The sequence below is a fragment of the Myxine glutinosa genome, chromosome 13 (genome assembly GCF_964187855.1).
Source record: "Myxine glutinosa chromosome 13, kmMyxGlut1.1, whole genome shotgun sequence".
Taxonomy (NCBI): domain Eukaryota; kingdom Metazoa; phylum Chordata; class Myxini; order Myxiniformes; family Myxinidae; genus Myxine; species Myxine glutinosa.
Genome location: NC_136273.1, coordinates 76,161,290 through 76,173,833, shown reverse-complemented (window position 1 = coordinate 76,173,833; position 12,544 = coordinate 76,161,290).

Below are 12,544 nucleotides of genomic sequence, written 5' to 3'. Positions count from 1 at the left end.
AAATACCACAAATGTCTATCAAAGGCTTTCACAGCGCTGACTGAAATGGTTGAGTTGACAGCTTTATAGTTGAGCAGAGTCTTGTAAAAGCACAAATCAAACCATGGGGCATTTGAAGCAGACTGACATATGAGCCACCAATCACAATAAATATAAACAACAAAAACAACAAACTCCTTCAGTTTTTTCTGTTGATGTTGTGTTGTTACAGTTCCTCGAGGTAGTAGAGAAATTTGCTCTTCAAGTAGGCATATTTTGATGGAATAAAGAATCTTTGACATCCACCTTGCTTTATGCATGGCCCCTGGTCTGTGGAGTGTTCCTTGTTTTGTGACATCATCATCGAGGACTACCTGGCAGAGTTGTGCCATTTCCTTGTAGTCTTCCCTACAGTATGAAGCGCTTGTGCGGATTGTGCTTAAAACCTTGTTTTTGCAGGATAAAAGCAGCTGTTGTGCATAGTCATTGTACATGGAAATGTCAATTTTGGTTAAACTTTCATTCTTTGCATGCGATATGCGTTCCCAATTCTTCTGGAATTTTTGGAACAAAGATACTTCTGGAGACTTTGATGCCTCAATTTTGAGAACGTCAAACACATGATCCAGGATTACCTCTCCAACATGATGGCGACATGCACACCACAGAAGAGCACGGTCCAGTTTTGATTGAATGGTAACACAGGCAGCTGTAACGTGTCCAGTGTTTGATGCTGTTGTGTCAAAACATAAGTTGACAACTGATTGTTTGCACTTCCATGAATGTAGATACGTGTAAGTGTGCTCGGCAATGATGTCACCTGATGACCTATCACTTCCAGGAGGATATCTAGCCACCCCCAGTAGCTTTACATCAGTGGCATTCCCAACCAACACTGGCAATCTTTCTTCCTTGACATTCTTGTTTGTGAGCGTTGGTATCTGCTTGCCATCCCAGTGAAGTGTTGCAGCTGTTGGGGCGATCCAATTTTCTTGAATATCTTTGGCGATAGCACTTGTTATTGATCGTCGAGCCTTATCAGCAGTTGAGTACGACTTGGCCACACGACGTGGATCACCTCCTGCCTCTTGAATTACAGCTTTGGTGAGCGCAACCTGTTGAACAGGAGTTATGTTTAGTCGAGTAGCAACAGACACAACTGAATGTCTTTTCAGAATATCATGAGGAATAAAGGCAGATGTACCTGCATATGTTGATCTGTGGTGACTACGCTTCCTTTGAAACTCTGGAATCGCCTCTTCTTCAGTTTCTTCCAAGCTATCTGCAGAGTCACTATCATCAGAGCATACAGAACTAATTGTCATCTCTTGTACACTGGATGATTCATGACGTTCTCATCTTGAAGCTTCCGCTAAGAGGCGTTTTTCTTTTCTATGATCTTTATCAACTTTCTTCTTGTCAACACCACCAAATGAGGCTACTCTGTCAGATTTCATTGACTCTAAAAATACTCTATCTTCCTCATTCTTAATGTTTGTCATTGCATCTTTTGTCCATACACCAAAGGTCTTATCAAGACGTTCATTCATGGTTTGCAACTTAGCCAAAGTGCTTGGAGATTCTCGGCGAGAAACAGGTATTTGACGCAATTTGTTATTGTCATTAAGAAGGTCAAGTATTAGTTTGCAGCATTGATGGTCTGAAAGCATAGGAATATTTGCTTTAGTGTAGAATTTTTTCAGCTGGATAAGGACGATGCTGGCAGATTTCCATTTCAGTGGCTGAGTTTGTTTGCCTTCACATATTTCTTTCTGGATGTACCACATCACGCATCGAAGAACCTGCCGGCAAGTTGGGAGGCGGACTCCTGTCAATGTACCATCTGCTTCTGTAAAAGCATTGCCAAGACCAAAAATGGCACTTGCTAATCTGGTCTTCTTATCTGCCATCTGAAAGAAAATAAAGGATATTATTAGACTACTAGTATGGGACCCACGATTAGACCTCCGATTTCATTCATGTAAAAATACAAACTAATTATCAAACCATCGTTTTTTGCATAAAATTGTTATATTTGTATTCCTCTCATCAAGACCTTCAATTTGATACCAAACATGACTAGGTTTGGGTGTAAAATAACAAAATCAAACATTTTTACATAGTGCGGCCCCGAAAATGGCCCTAAATATATAAAAGTGGCCGGTGGCCACCCAGGACCACCTCTGATTTCATTTATTTTTTGCATACATACTTCTACCAACAAGTGTAACATTTGAGAGAATAGACATTAAAATCCAAGAACCTAAGGGCGTTTGATGCACCCTAATATATATATATATATATATATATATATATATATATATATATATATATATATATATATATATATATATATATATATATATATATATATATATATATTGTAACGAATTTGAGGAAGTGTAAAGAATGTGAGAATTATGGTTTTGTTGTGTGTAAATGGCACCCTCCATAATGTAAAGAAAGGTCGAAGCTCGTCCTCTTAGTTAATTCCATAAACCTACACACAGGGCACCATATATCGTTTTAAATAGTTAGTCCCTTATTCTATGTAGGTTAAGGATGTGTTTCCCAATAGTTTGACTCTTCATTGCACCGAATTAAATCAGAGTATGTCCCTCTCACGCCCCATGGCATCTTCCAAGTGCCAGGTTTGCCAGGTTTGCCAGGTTTGCTGCAATTGACTTCTTTAGCCACTTTGCTGCATTTTTATCTCCCGTCCACTTTGCTGCATTTGACTCCATTTGACGAGGTAACCACAAAGAAGAAAGGCGGGTCTCCACCTCGTCATAGAGGGGAGGAGTGAGTCGGCCCCGCTCATCCAACCCAGAACGAGGGGTTTGGCTTGAGAGGGCGGAGAGAGAACGATCGGGGAGGTTCGCAAAGGTTGAAGGGCGGAGCCTATATAACCCGCAGCGGGACGCTCCCCACAGAGAGATGAGTTCTGAGTCCAAGAGATGCGCTGGAGATGAGCAGGTGTGACCAAGCCGCCGTGATACGTGCCGCGCTGCAGGGGAAACGGACCGAGGCAACGCAAGGAGCGCGTGAGGCAGCAGTACGGAGAAAGGTTCAGCAAGGAGCGTGGGACCGCGGGAGTTCGCGCGACCGCGGCTCGGCTTTTTGACGGCGGTGCCTTCTGGCCCGACCGTGCCCAGGCCCCGCTGAACCTTCCTTGCCTCTCAAAGCCATCCATCTCCAAGCCTTCGCTCCTGGCTGCATTTCCCCGTGTAAGTGTGAATGTTCGTCCGTCTTCCACGTTGTCCTGGGGTTTATTAATTAAGCTTCTATAGGTAAGCTAATGATTTCACTGTGTCTCCTGCTCCTTTCCATTTCCTTGTATATAACCTTGACTGCTCTCTTTGCTTTGACTTGTGTAAATAATTAATAAACCCTGTTATTCCTCCGTACTTCTTCTTCTTCTTCATTCTCATTCGGTCGCTTTAGTGGTTTCAATATTGAGTGTACGTGGCGCGATTCGGCCAACGTTCAGGATCAGGTTTAGTGAAGGCTAATGACTCGAACTTCGGGTTGCTAAAAACCGCTCGGCAACTAACTAGACCATCCAAACCGGGGTTCGAGCGGTACTTGTATCCCTAGTCTGCGGAGGGACGGATAAAGGTATTCGGGATAAACCCTGGGCCCATAACCCTGATCCGTTCCATCCCGCGGGATAGCGTTACAAGTGCCAGGAGCAGAGATGGTCAGCTTAACAAGACAAGGGACTAACCACCCCTTGCTAAGAGGGAAGAGCCATACTCCGTATCTGTAACAATTGGTAGTCAGGAGTTGGGATTCGAACCTGGGACTAAACTTATTTAGCCCAAATTTTGGACACCAATTGTACTATTGGCCATAACAATTGGTGTCTGGGAGTGAGATTCGAGGCCCGAACCAAATTTTCTATAACATCAGAAAATTTGGTCGAAATTACGAGCGGCCGAAATTTTGTTTAACATCCCAAATTGAGTCGTGCCATGGACAATCAAGGCGAACGGATGCAGGTGGGTGAGCTAGAAGAGGGGTTAGGGGTAACCCAGGACCACAGGGAAGAAATGGAAGAGAGCAATGAGGAGGTGGTTGAGGGAGTATCAGGCGCACAAAATGGCGCCCTCGCGCACGTGGTTGCAGAGGCACAAAAGGGCGGCGCTGCGGCAGCCGAGTCCGCAGCGCTGGGGAAATTGGACCTCTTCGCGGCGCAGATGATGGGGTATATGAAAAAAATGGCTGAAAAATCCAGCAGGGACATGGACAATAAATTTGAGGGTTTAGACAAGAAATTTGAGGGTTTAGACAAGAAATGTGAGGGGTTAGACAATAATTTTAAAGGGTTAGACAACGGGATAAAAGAGGTGAAGAATGGGTTAACGGGGTTGGAAAATAGAATGGCTGCCCAGGAGAACCAGATGGAAGGAATGAAGAATGGGTGAATGGGGTTAGAAAACAGGATGGAAGACAAATTGCGGTCAATAGGGGAGCAATCCGCCCGGGAAATTAAACAAATGGGAGAGCAGATAGAGGAGGTGAAAATCGGGTTGGAAGGTAAACTGGATGCTCAGAGGGATGAATTGGGACAGATGAGGGCGGCATCTACTAAAAAGATGGAGGAGATGGGGGAGGAAATAAGATGAGGTGTAAGCGAGGAGGTCTCGGGGGTACGCGAGGAGGTAAAGCGAGGTGAGAAGCGTATGGAGAAAGAGGTGAGAAATAGCACGGCAAAGTTACAAGGGGGCATAGAAGATCTGACGCAGGAGTTGGAACAGCTAACGGTGGGACAAAAGGAATTAGTGGAGCAGGTGGAAAAGAACACTGCGGTACTAGGAGGGTTAAAGGCGACACAAAACGAAATCAAAAATGACTTGATAGCGACGAAGAGGGAATGTCAGATGGTACGTGAGGGACTGACAATGAGGTTGGACGAGGTGACGGAGGCAATGGAGACGAAGGACCGGGAGGTGAGGACGCACATAGAGACGGTAAAGGAAAAATTAGAGGAAGAAATCGAGGAGACGCACCGGGAAATAAAAGAGGTGAAGCAAAAGTTAGAGGATGTGGAAGAGGGGATGAGTGAAATTAAGAAGAGATGGAGGGAAACTAAGAGGGAGATAAGGGAGGAGGTGATGGAATATGTACAAGGTCGGTGCTCAAATCGTGATGGTGTGCTCGCCAACCAAATAAAGAGTTTGCAGGTGGCGAAGGAGGTGCGGAGACGAGGTGCCGAGGTGAGTGGCGATATACGCGGAAATGTATATGGTGTGAGGGGAGCTTCAGTCGGCTTGGGGGTTGGTTTGGACCCGGGTGTTCGTGAGAGGCCGCTGGTGAAGTGTGCGACAGGTACGGAGTGTATGGACAGAGGAGGTGTGCGAGAATGTCTGACTCTGGGGTGTGTGAGGAAAAAGTGCGCGCCGAGGAGTGAGTGTGCTGTCGAGAGTGAGTTGGTCGTAGCGCGTGTGCGGGGGGGCACATGGAAGCGCGGGATGGGGAGTGTTACAGGGGATGTGATGGGAGAATGCACACCTGTGGTGAGTGTTACGGAAGGTGTAACAGGAGAGTGTGCGCAAGAGGATGCGCGAGAAAGGTGTGTAATGGACGGGTGCATGAGGAAAGAGTGCGCTGTCAAGAGTGAGGGTGAATGCGCGACCGAGAGTGGTGGTGAAAGTAGTAAAAGTGACACCGAGCGTGAGTTCGTTGTGGCAGGTGAGAGAGGATGTACACCTGGAATGGAAGGAAGCACACCTGAGATGGTCGAGCGTGTGTGGTAATGCACACTGGAGTTGGTAGTGAGGCACGTGGTTGGGTGTACGGAGGAGAGCACACTTGTGGTTGTCACCGAGGAGGTGACCGAGGAGGGGGCACGAAGAGGTGTGTTGGTGAGGTGTGCGAACGACGAGTGTGTGCCAAGGTGTGCGGTGGTCAGGGGTGTGACAAAGTCTGTAAGCGGATTGAGTGTACCTGGGTGTGTAAGAGAAGGTGCAATGACTAGGAGCATGGGAACGGCTGGATGTATGAGCAAGGAACGGGCTGCGGGGTGTAAGCATGCAAGTGGAGCATCGACGCTAAACGGGATAGCATTTAGAGCGACTTATAGCCGAAGCGGGCCTTCGGTGCGTGCCGGGCAGCTTCATGTGCCGCGGGGACCCGTGGGGATCGTGACCGCGGCGGTTTCGAAAGAACCGCCATGCAGGATCCACGCCGGGCCTCGCTCTGAATGGCCGCGGTCCGTGCTCCGCTAGGCGGAATGGGCGGCCCGGTAGGAAGGGTCGTCATGGCGACCCCCTTTTGTTGAGGCGTTCCGGCAGGGCGAGATCGGGCCATTGGACGGCTCCGTGCCGAGATGGGGCGTTGGATCTCGGCCCGAGTAAACCTTGCCTGCACCGAATGCCAGACGGATCCAACCGCCGGCACCAAGCAACCCGCATTCATTGCTCGGCTTTGCGAAGCCGAGCTTTAGAAGTGAATTGGCGCACCGAGAGGCTCTAGTGAGTAGACTGTGATGAGGATAGTGTTTTGGACCTGAAATTGAAAAGCAAAATTTGATGATTGGCAAAGGATTCGCAGATGATTGGTAGTGATTGGCAAATTTTTAATTGGCTGAAATTTGATGCGCAAAATTGGTAGTGAGAGATACCCGATGTGGTGGGATGGCAACTCTGCCATCCCTCACAGCGGGGGCAAAGGAGCACTAGTTTTATGGGGTTGGCAGTGAAAACTAGCCCGGGAAGGTTAGGATATAGTGTGTAGGGACCTAGAGATTGACAATAGGTAACGCTAAGGTTAGGTAGTGACAATGATACCTGTAGTGGGGACGCAGGTAGATTCGTTTGGATGATAATGACGTGGTATGTGCTTAGTTTAAAGGGAAGACAGGGAGCACTAAGTTAGCAGGGCACCAGGTAGTTCAGATGATGCCGTGTGAGTGTTGGAGGTGTATTCAGAAGTGTATTGTGAAAAGTGTATGAGTGAGTGTTGATATCGAGCAAATGAGGAATTGCGGGGCAATGCTCGGGAGAGATGTGTGTGACCATGGGAGAATTTGGGTGCCTGAGGCAATGGTGTTTGAGAATTGAAAGTGTATTGAGCAGGGTATGAGTAAATGATTGTGATTGTGAGTTGTATTGAGATTGCACAGGTGTGCAACTGAACAGGTGTATGGAGCAGTGTATGACGGAGTGATGGTGATGTGTGTTGTGTTGACCCAAATGGTCCAGGGAGGAAGGAGGGTGCAGGTGGCACCAGGTGAGATTGCACAGGTGTGCAACTGCAGGTGGATGGAGAATGGTGGTGTGGAATACATGGAGTGTGGAATATATGGAGTATGGAATGGATGGTCGTGGAGTGAGTATGGTGGAAACTGTGGAGTGGAATGGATGGTGCGAAGGTGTGGATGGGGGAAAGGAGGATGGACCCCATCACAAATACCCGGGGAGGGTAGTTTAAGAGTTAGGTAGAGGGTATAGGTAAATTGTGGTTGGATATTGGCATCTGTGGTGCGTGTGGAAGAATGGAGGTTGAATGGGTGCATTAGTGACGTGGAAATGGCTGGGCGTGTAGCCTGTTAGTATGTGTAGTTGATTGGGCACTCCACCACTGTGAGGATGTCGGCCAGGTGAGGCCGCAGGTGGGCTCTGAGAGCCGTTAGAGTTGTGGATGGGGCCCAAGGATCCGGAGAACGGACCCGGGTAGCCCAGTGCCAGAGGGCACGGAGGGGTGACAGAGCCAGGAGGGGCCTTCCCCAGTTTGATAGGTTAGGGTGAGGAGCTAGGTAAGCTCGGGTGGCAACTACAGTGGTGGAGGTGTGCAGGTGGGTAGACCTGCTGGGAGAGCCACACGCCCCAGTCCTGAAATTGTGCAAGGGCACAGGGAGTTGAATCGGGGGAGTGAGACCCCAAATTGAGAAGCACCACAGTTTGGGCAATGGGAATTGGTTTTTAGAACCCATAGTGTAAGTTGGCCAATGGATTGGCAGGGAAGACCCCGGGTAGTGTAAAGTGTGTTAAAGTCATTTAGAAGGTAGTTAGGATTAAGAATCTCCTTGCACCATCTACATCCACTCACCTGAGGTGACAAAGCTCCACACCATGCCGTGGTTTGTTGGTTTTTATTATTTTTGTTGTGCAAATGTCTGGAATGTGAGATGCATCATGACGTGGGTGTGACATTGTGCTTTGTTGTTCCATCTCTCCCTCCCTATGAGGATTGATGATGAATTGGTGATGGCAAATTTTGGTTAGAGGGATTGTGGTGACGAATTTGGTATAGGGGAAATATGGGGGAGACGTGACAGTAGTGACGAATTTGTAAATGTGTAGGTTTTTGTAAATATGGGGAGGGGCAAGGGGGGGTAGTGTAGGTCACATGTGGGGGGCGTACGGTAGGGACGAGCATTTCTCACTTCGCTCTCCGTACGCACCTCGTCCTGCATTGCCTTATTGATGTGTACCCTTGCGACCCTACCCCTCGCTCACCTGTCTTTTTCCCCCCCTTGCCTCCCACCCGAGGACTGTGTGCCACTGGGCGTCGAGGGGAGCGTGCGGAGGTCACCTTGTGTGCCAGGACCCTCGCAACCAGCATGCATTGCATTGATGTACCACTTTATGGACCGCTGTTCTGCGGCCAAGTACCACTTGATGGACCCCAGGTTCTGGGGCAGGGCACCTCTGTTGGAGACTGGCCATAGTGGCCAGGTAATCTTGCTTGCGGACCTCGTGGTAAGGTGGCATGCGGTAAGGTGGCACCTATGCCCAACAGGTGGACCATCCTTAGTTGGCCCTATGGCCCTAAATTAAAAAAATGGACACTTTGTTCTTTTTATTTCCAAGTAGGCCGCATGAAACAAGAAGACATCGGGAAGAACATCGGCCCAGCAGAGAAGGAGAAGACCACCACCAGTTGTTTTTTTTGTGTGTTTATTGCAAACAGTAATGACTGTGCACTGGTTGGTGCATTTGGTGGTTGGTGCTTTTGGGTGCTTTGGTGTTATTGGAACTGGTGCATCGATGCAATGCGTGCTGTCTCCTCCCTCCCAACAGGAATTTCCTTCTCTTTGTTTCCCGAAAAAGAAAAAAAACACAGGTCCTCGGTTGCGTTGTAAATAAGAAATAACGTCACTATAAATAATGCTCCCCACCGTAAATGTATAGTTTGAAAACAATTCCGCAATTCGGTTATCCTGTGGGCGCAAGTCTGTTAGGCAGGGTGCAATGCAGCAGGGGGACATATTTATTTGTGTTTTAAAATTGTCGCACTCAGGGTCATGTTAATTGTAGAGGGAATTACACCTACGTGTCACACTAAAAGTAAAGTTTTATAGGCCCGAAGACGGGCCTGAAGGAAGGAGGGTGCAGTGTAACGAATTTGAGGAAGTGTAAAGAATGTGAGAATTATGGTTTTGTTGTGTGTAAATGGCACCCTCCGTAATGTAAAGAAAGGTCGAAGCTCGTCCTCTTAGTTAATTCCATAAACCTTCACACAGGGCACCATATATCGTTTTAAATAGTTAGTCCCTTATTCTATGTAGGTTAAGGATGTGTTTCCCAATAGTTTGACTCTTCATTGCACCGAATTAAATAAGAGTAGGTCCCTCCGATGCCCCATGGCATCTTCCAAGTGCCAGGTTTGCCAGGTTTGCCAGGTTTGCTGCAATTGACTTCTTGAGCCACTTTGCTGCATGTTCATCTCCCGTCCACTTTGCTGTATTTGACTCCATTACGCACGAGGTAACCACGAAGAAGAAAGGCGGGTCTCCACCTCGTCATAGAGGGGAGGAGTGAGTCGGCCCCGCTCATCCAACCCAGAATGAGGAGTTTGGCTTGAGAGGGCGGAGAGAGAACGATCGGGGAGGTTAGCAAAGGTTGAAGGGCGGGGCCTATATAACCCGCAGTGGGACGCTCCCCACAGAGAGATGAGTTCTGACTCCAAGAAATGCGCTGGAGATGAGCAGGTGTGACCAAGCCACCGTGATACGTGCCACGCTGCAGGAGAAACGGACCAAGGCAACGCAAGGAGCGCGCGAGGCAGCACTACGGAGAAAGGAACTTCGCCCGTGCAGTTTGGGACCGCGGGAGTTTGCGCGACCGCGGCTCGGCTTTTTGACGGCGGTGCCTTCTGGCCCGACCGTGCCCAGGCCCCGCTGAACCTTCCTTGCCTCTCAAAGCCATCCATCTCCAAGCCATTCGTTCCTGCCATCATTTCCCCGTGTAAGTGTGAATGTTTGTCCGTCTTCCAAGTTGTCCTGGGGTTTATTAATTAAGCTTGTATAGGTAAGCTAATGATTTCACTGTGTCTCCTGCTCCTTTCCATTTCCATGTATATAATCTTGACTGCTCTCTTTGCTTTGGCTTGTGTAAATAATTAATAAATCCTGTTATTCCTCCGTACTTCTTCTTCTTCTTCATTCTCGTTCGGTCGCTTTAGTGGTTTCAATATTGAGTGTACGTGGCGCGATTCGGCCAATGTTCAGGATCGGGTTTAGTGAAGGCTAATGACTCGAACTTCGGGTTGCTAAAAGCCGCTCGGAAACTAACTAGACCATCCAAACCGGAGTTCGAGTGGTACTTGTCTCCCTAGTCTGCGGAGGGATGGATAAAGGTATTCGGGATAAACCCTGGGCCCATAACCCTGATCCGTTCCATCCCGTGGGATAGCGCTACAAGTGCTAGGAGCGGAGACGGTCAGCTTAACAAGACAAGGGACTAACCACCCCTTGCTAAGAGGGAAGAGCCGTACTCTGTATCCGTAACAATATATATTTATATATATATATATATATATATATATATATATATATATAAATATACTCAGAGGCAAAAGTTATTGTGACATGGAATTTTTTCATTGGTAATCTTGTGAATGAATTTTTGGATTTGAACCAGAGAAATAGTGTGTTAAAATGGTCGAAGAAACGCAACCAAGCAGTTGTTGTTCGAATTGCATGAAATTTGCAAGAAGCATGACATATTCGAGAAAAATGGCCAGCAATGTTCACTTTAAAAGGCCAGACAACCAGACGCTTATCATTTCCACTCAATGCAGTCTTAAGAAGTGCAGAAGTCAGAAAAACACCTCTATTCATCGTTTTGGAATAAGTTCGACATGCCACGCCTCGGGGAAAATGACAGATGGAGAGCTATAGGTATGCTTCAGTCTGGTACCTCGCAGCGTGATGTTGCTCGTCGATTCAACGTCCATAGAAACACCATTTGGCACAGCTTCACCGAGCTGACGGTAGGACACGTGTCTACAGGTGCACAGGTGAATGTTACATCAGGCCATGTGTTCTGGAAGGGGATCGTTTTGGACATGGGGGCGTTATGATCTGGGGTGGGATAACAGCTGCAGCAAGAACGCCAATGATTCTGATTGAAGGGAACTTGAATGCTGTGAGGTACCGAGACGAGATTTTGCAAATGGCCGCTTTACCGTTTTTGCAACAGAACGGCCCTAGAGTGACGTTTCAACACGATAATGCCAGACCACACGTTGCTCGAGTTGTACAGCAGTATCTTAATCAGAACAATGTTAATGTGTTACCCTGGCCTGCAAGATCCCCTGATTTGTCACCCATTGAACACGTCTGGGATGAAATGGAGCGACGTTTATGACGTCATCCGAATCCTCCAAAAACGCTGCAGGAACTCCACCAAGTCCTTCCTCGGATATGGAATGATCTTCCCAAGGACTTTCATCGACGTTTAGTGGCCTCAATGAGGCGAAGGTGCCAGGCCTGCATCAATGCACAAGGTGGACACACTCGCTACTGACTGTGTGAACTTGCTTGTGAACCCCCTCTTGTGTTGTGGCTCATTTGCATATGCCAGGTGCACTGTTCTTATGGACTGTTGATCGTTACCATACCTTGAAACATTTGTCTTTCCATGTAATAACATTTCATTCGCGGCAGTAAAAGTTTAACACTGATTCTGTTTGTTGTTTGTGTGTCACAATAACTTTTGCCTTTGAGTATATAAATATATATATATATATATATATATATATATATATATATATATATATATATATAGATATATATATATATATATATATATATATATACATATATATATATATATATATATATATGTACATATATATATATATATATAGTCACGTGAAAAAGTAAGTACACCCCATGTTAAATTCTGACTTTTTCAACATATTTCAACATACAGCTATTTGATCTTCATTTCAACAATATTGATAGATAAAGGTGATATAATATAACAAATATCATAATATCATGAAACATTTACATTTTGTAGTCCATTGTATAATTTAAATAAACATAAATGCAAATTTCGCATTTGGAAAAAGTAAGTACACCCCTACATTTATCACTCTTTCAAATACCGAAAATTAGAATCAGGTGCACCAGCTCAGGTGCAAATGATTAGAACATCGTTCGAGAGGATCTTGGAGGAACCTCTCTTATTTAAACCTCAGACATTTAGTTTGGTTTGCTCTTTGTTGTTGAAGTGTGCTGCGTCACCATGCCTAGATCAAAACAGCTCTCTGATGTTTTCAGAAAGAAGGTTATAGATGCCTACGAGTCTGGGAAGGGATTTAAAAAGAT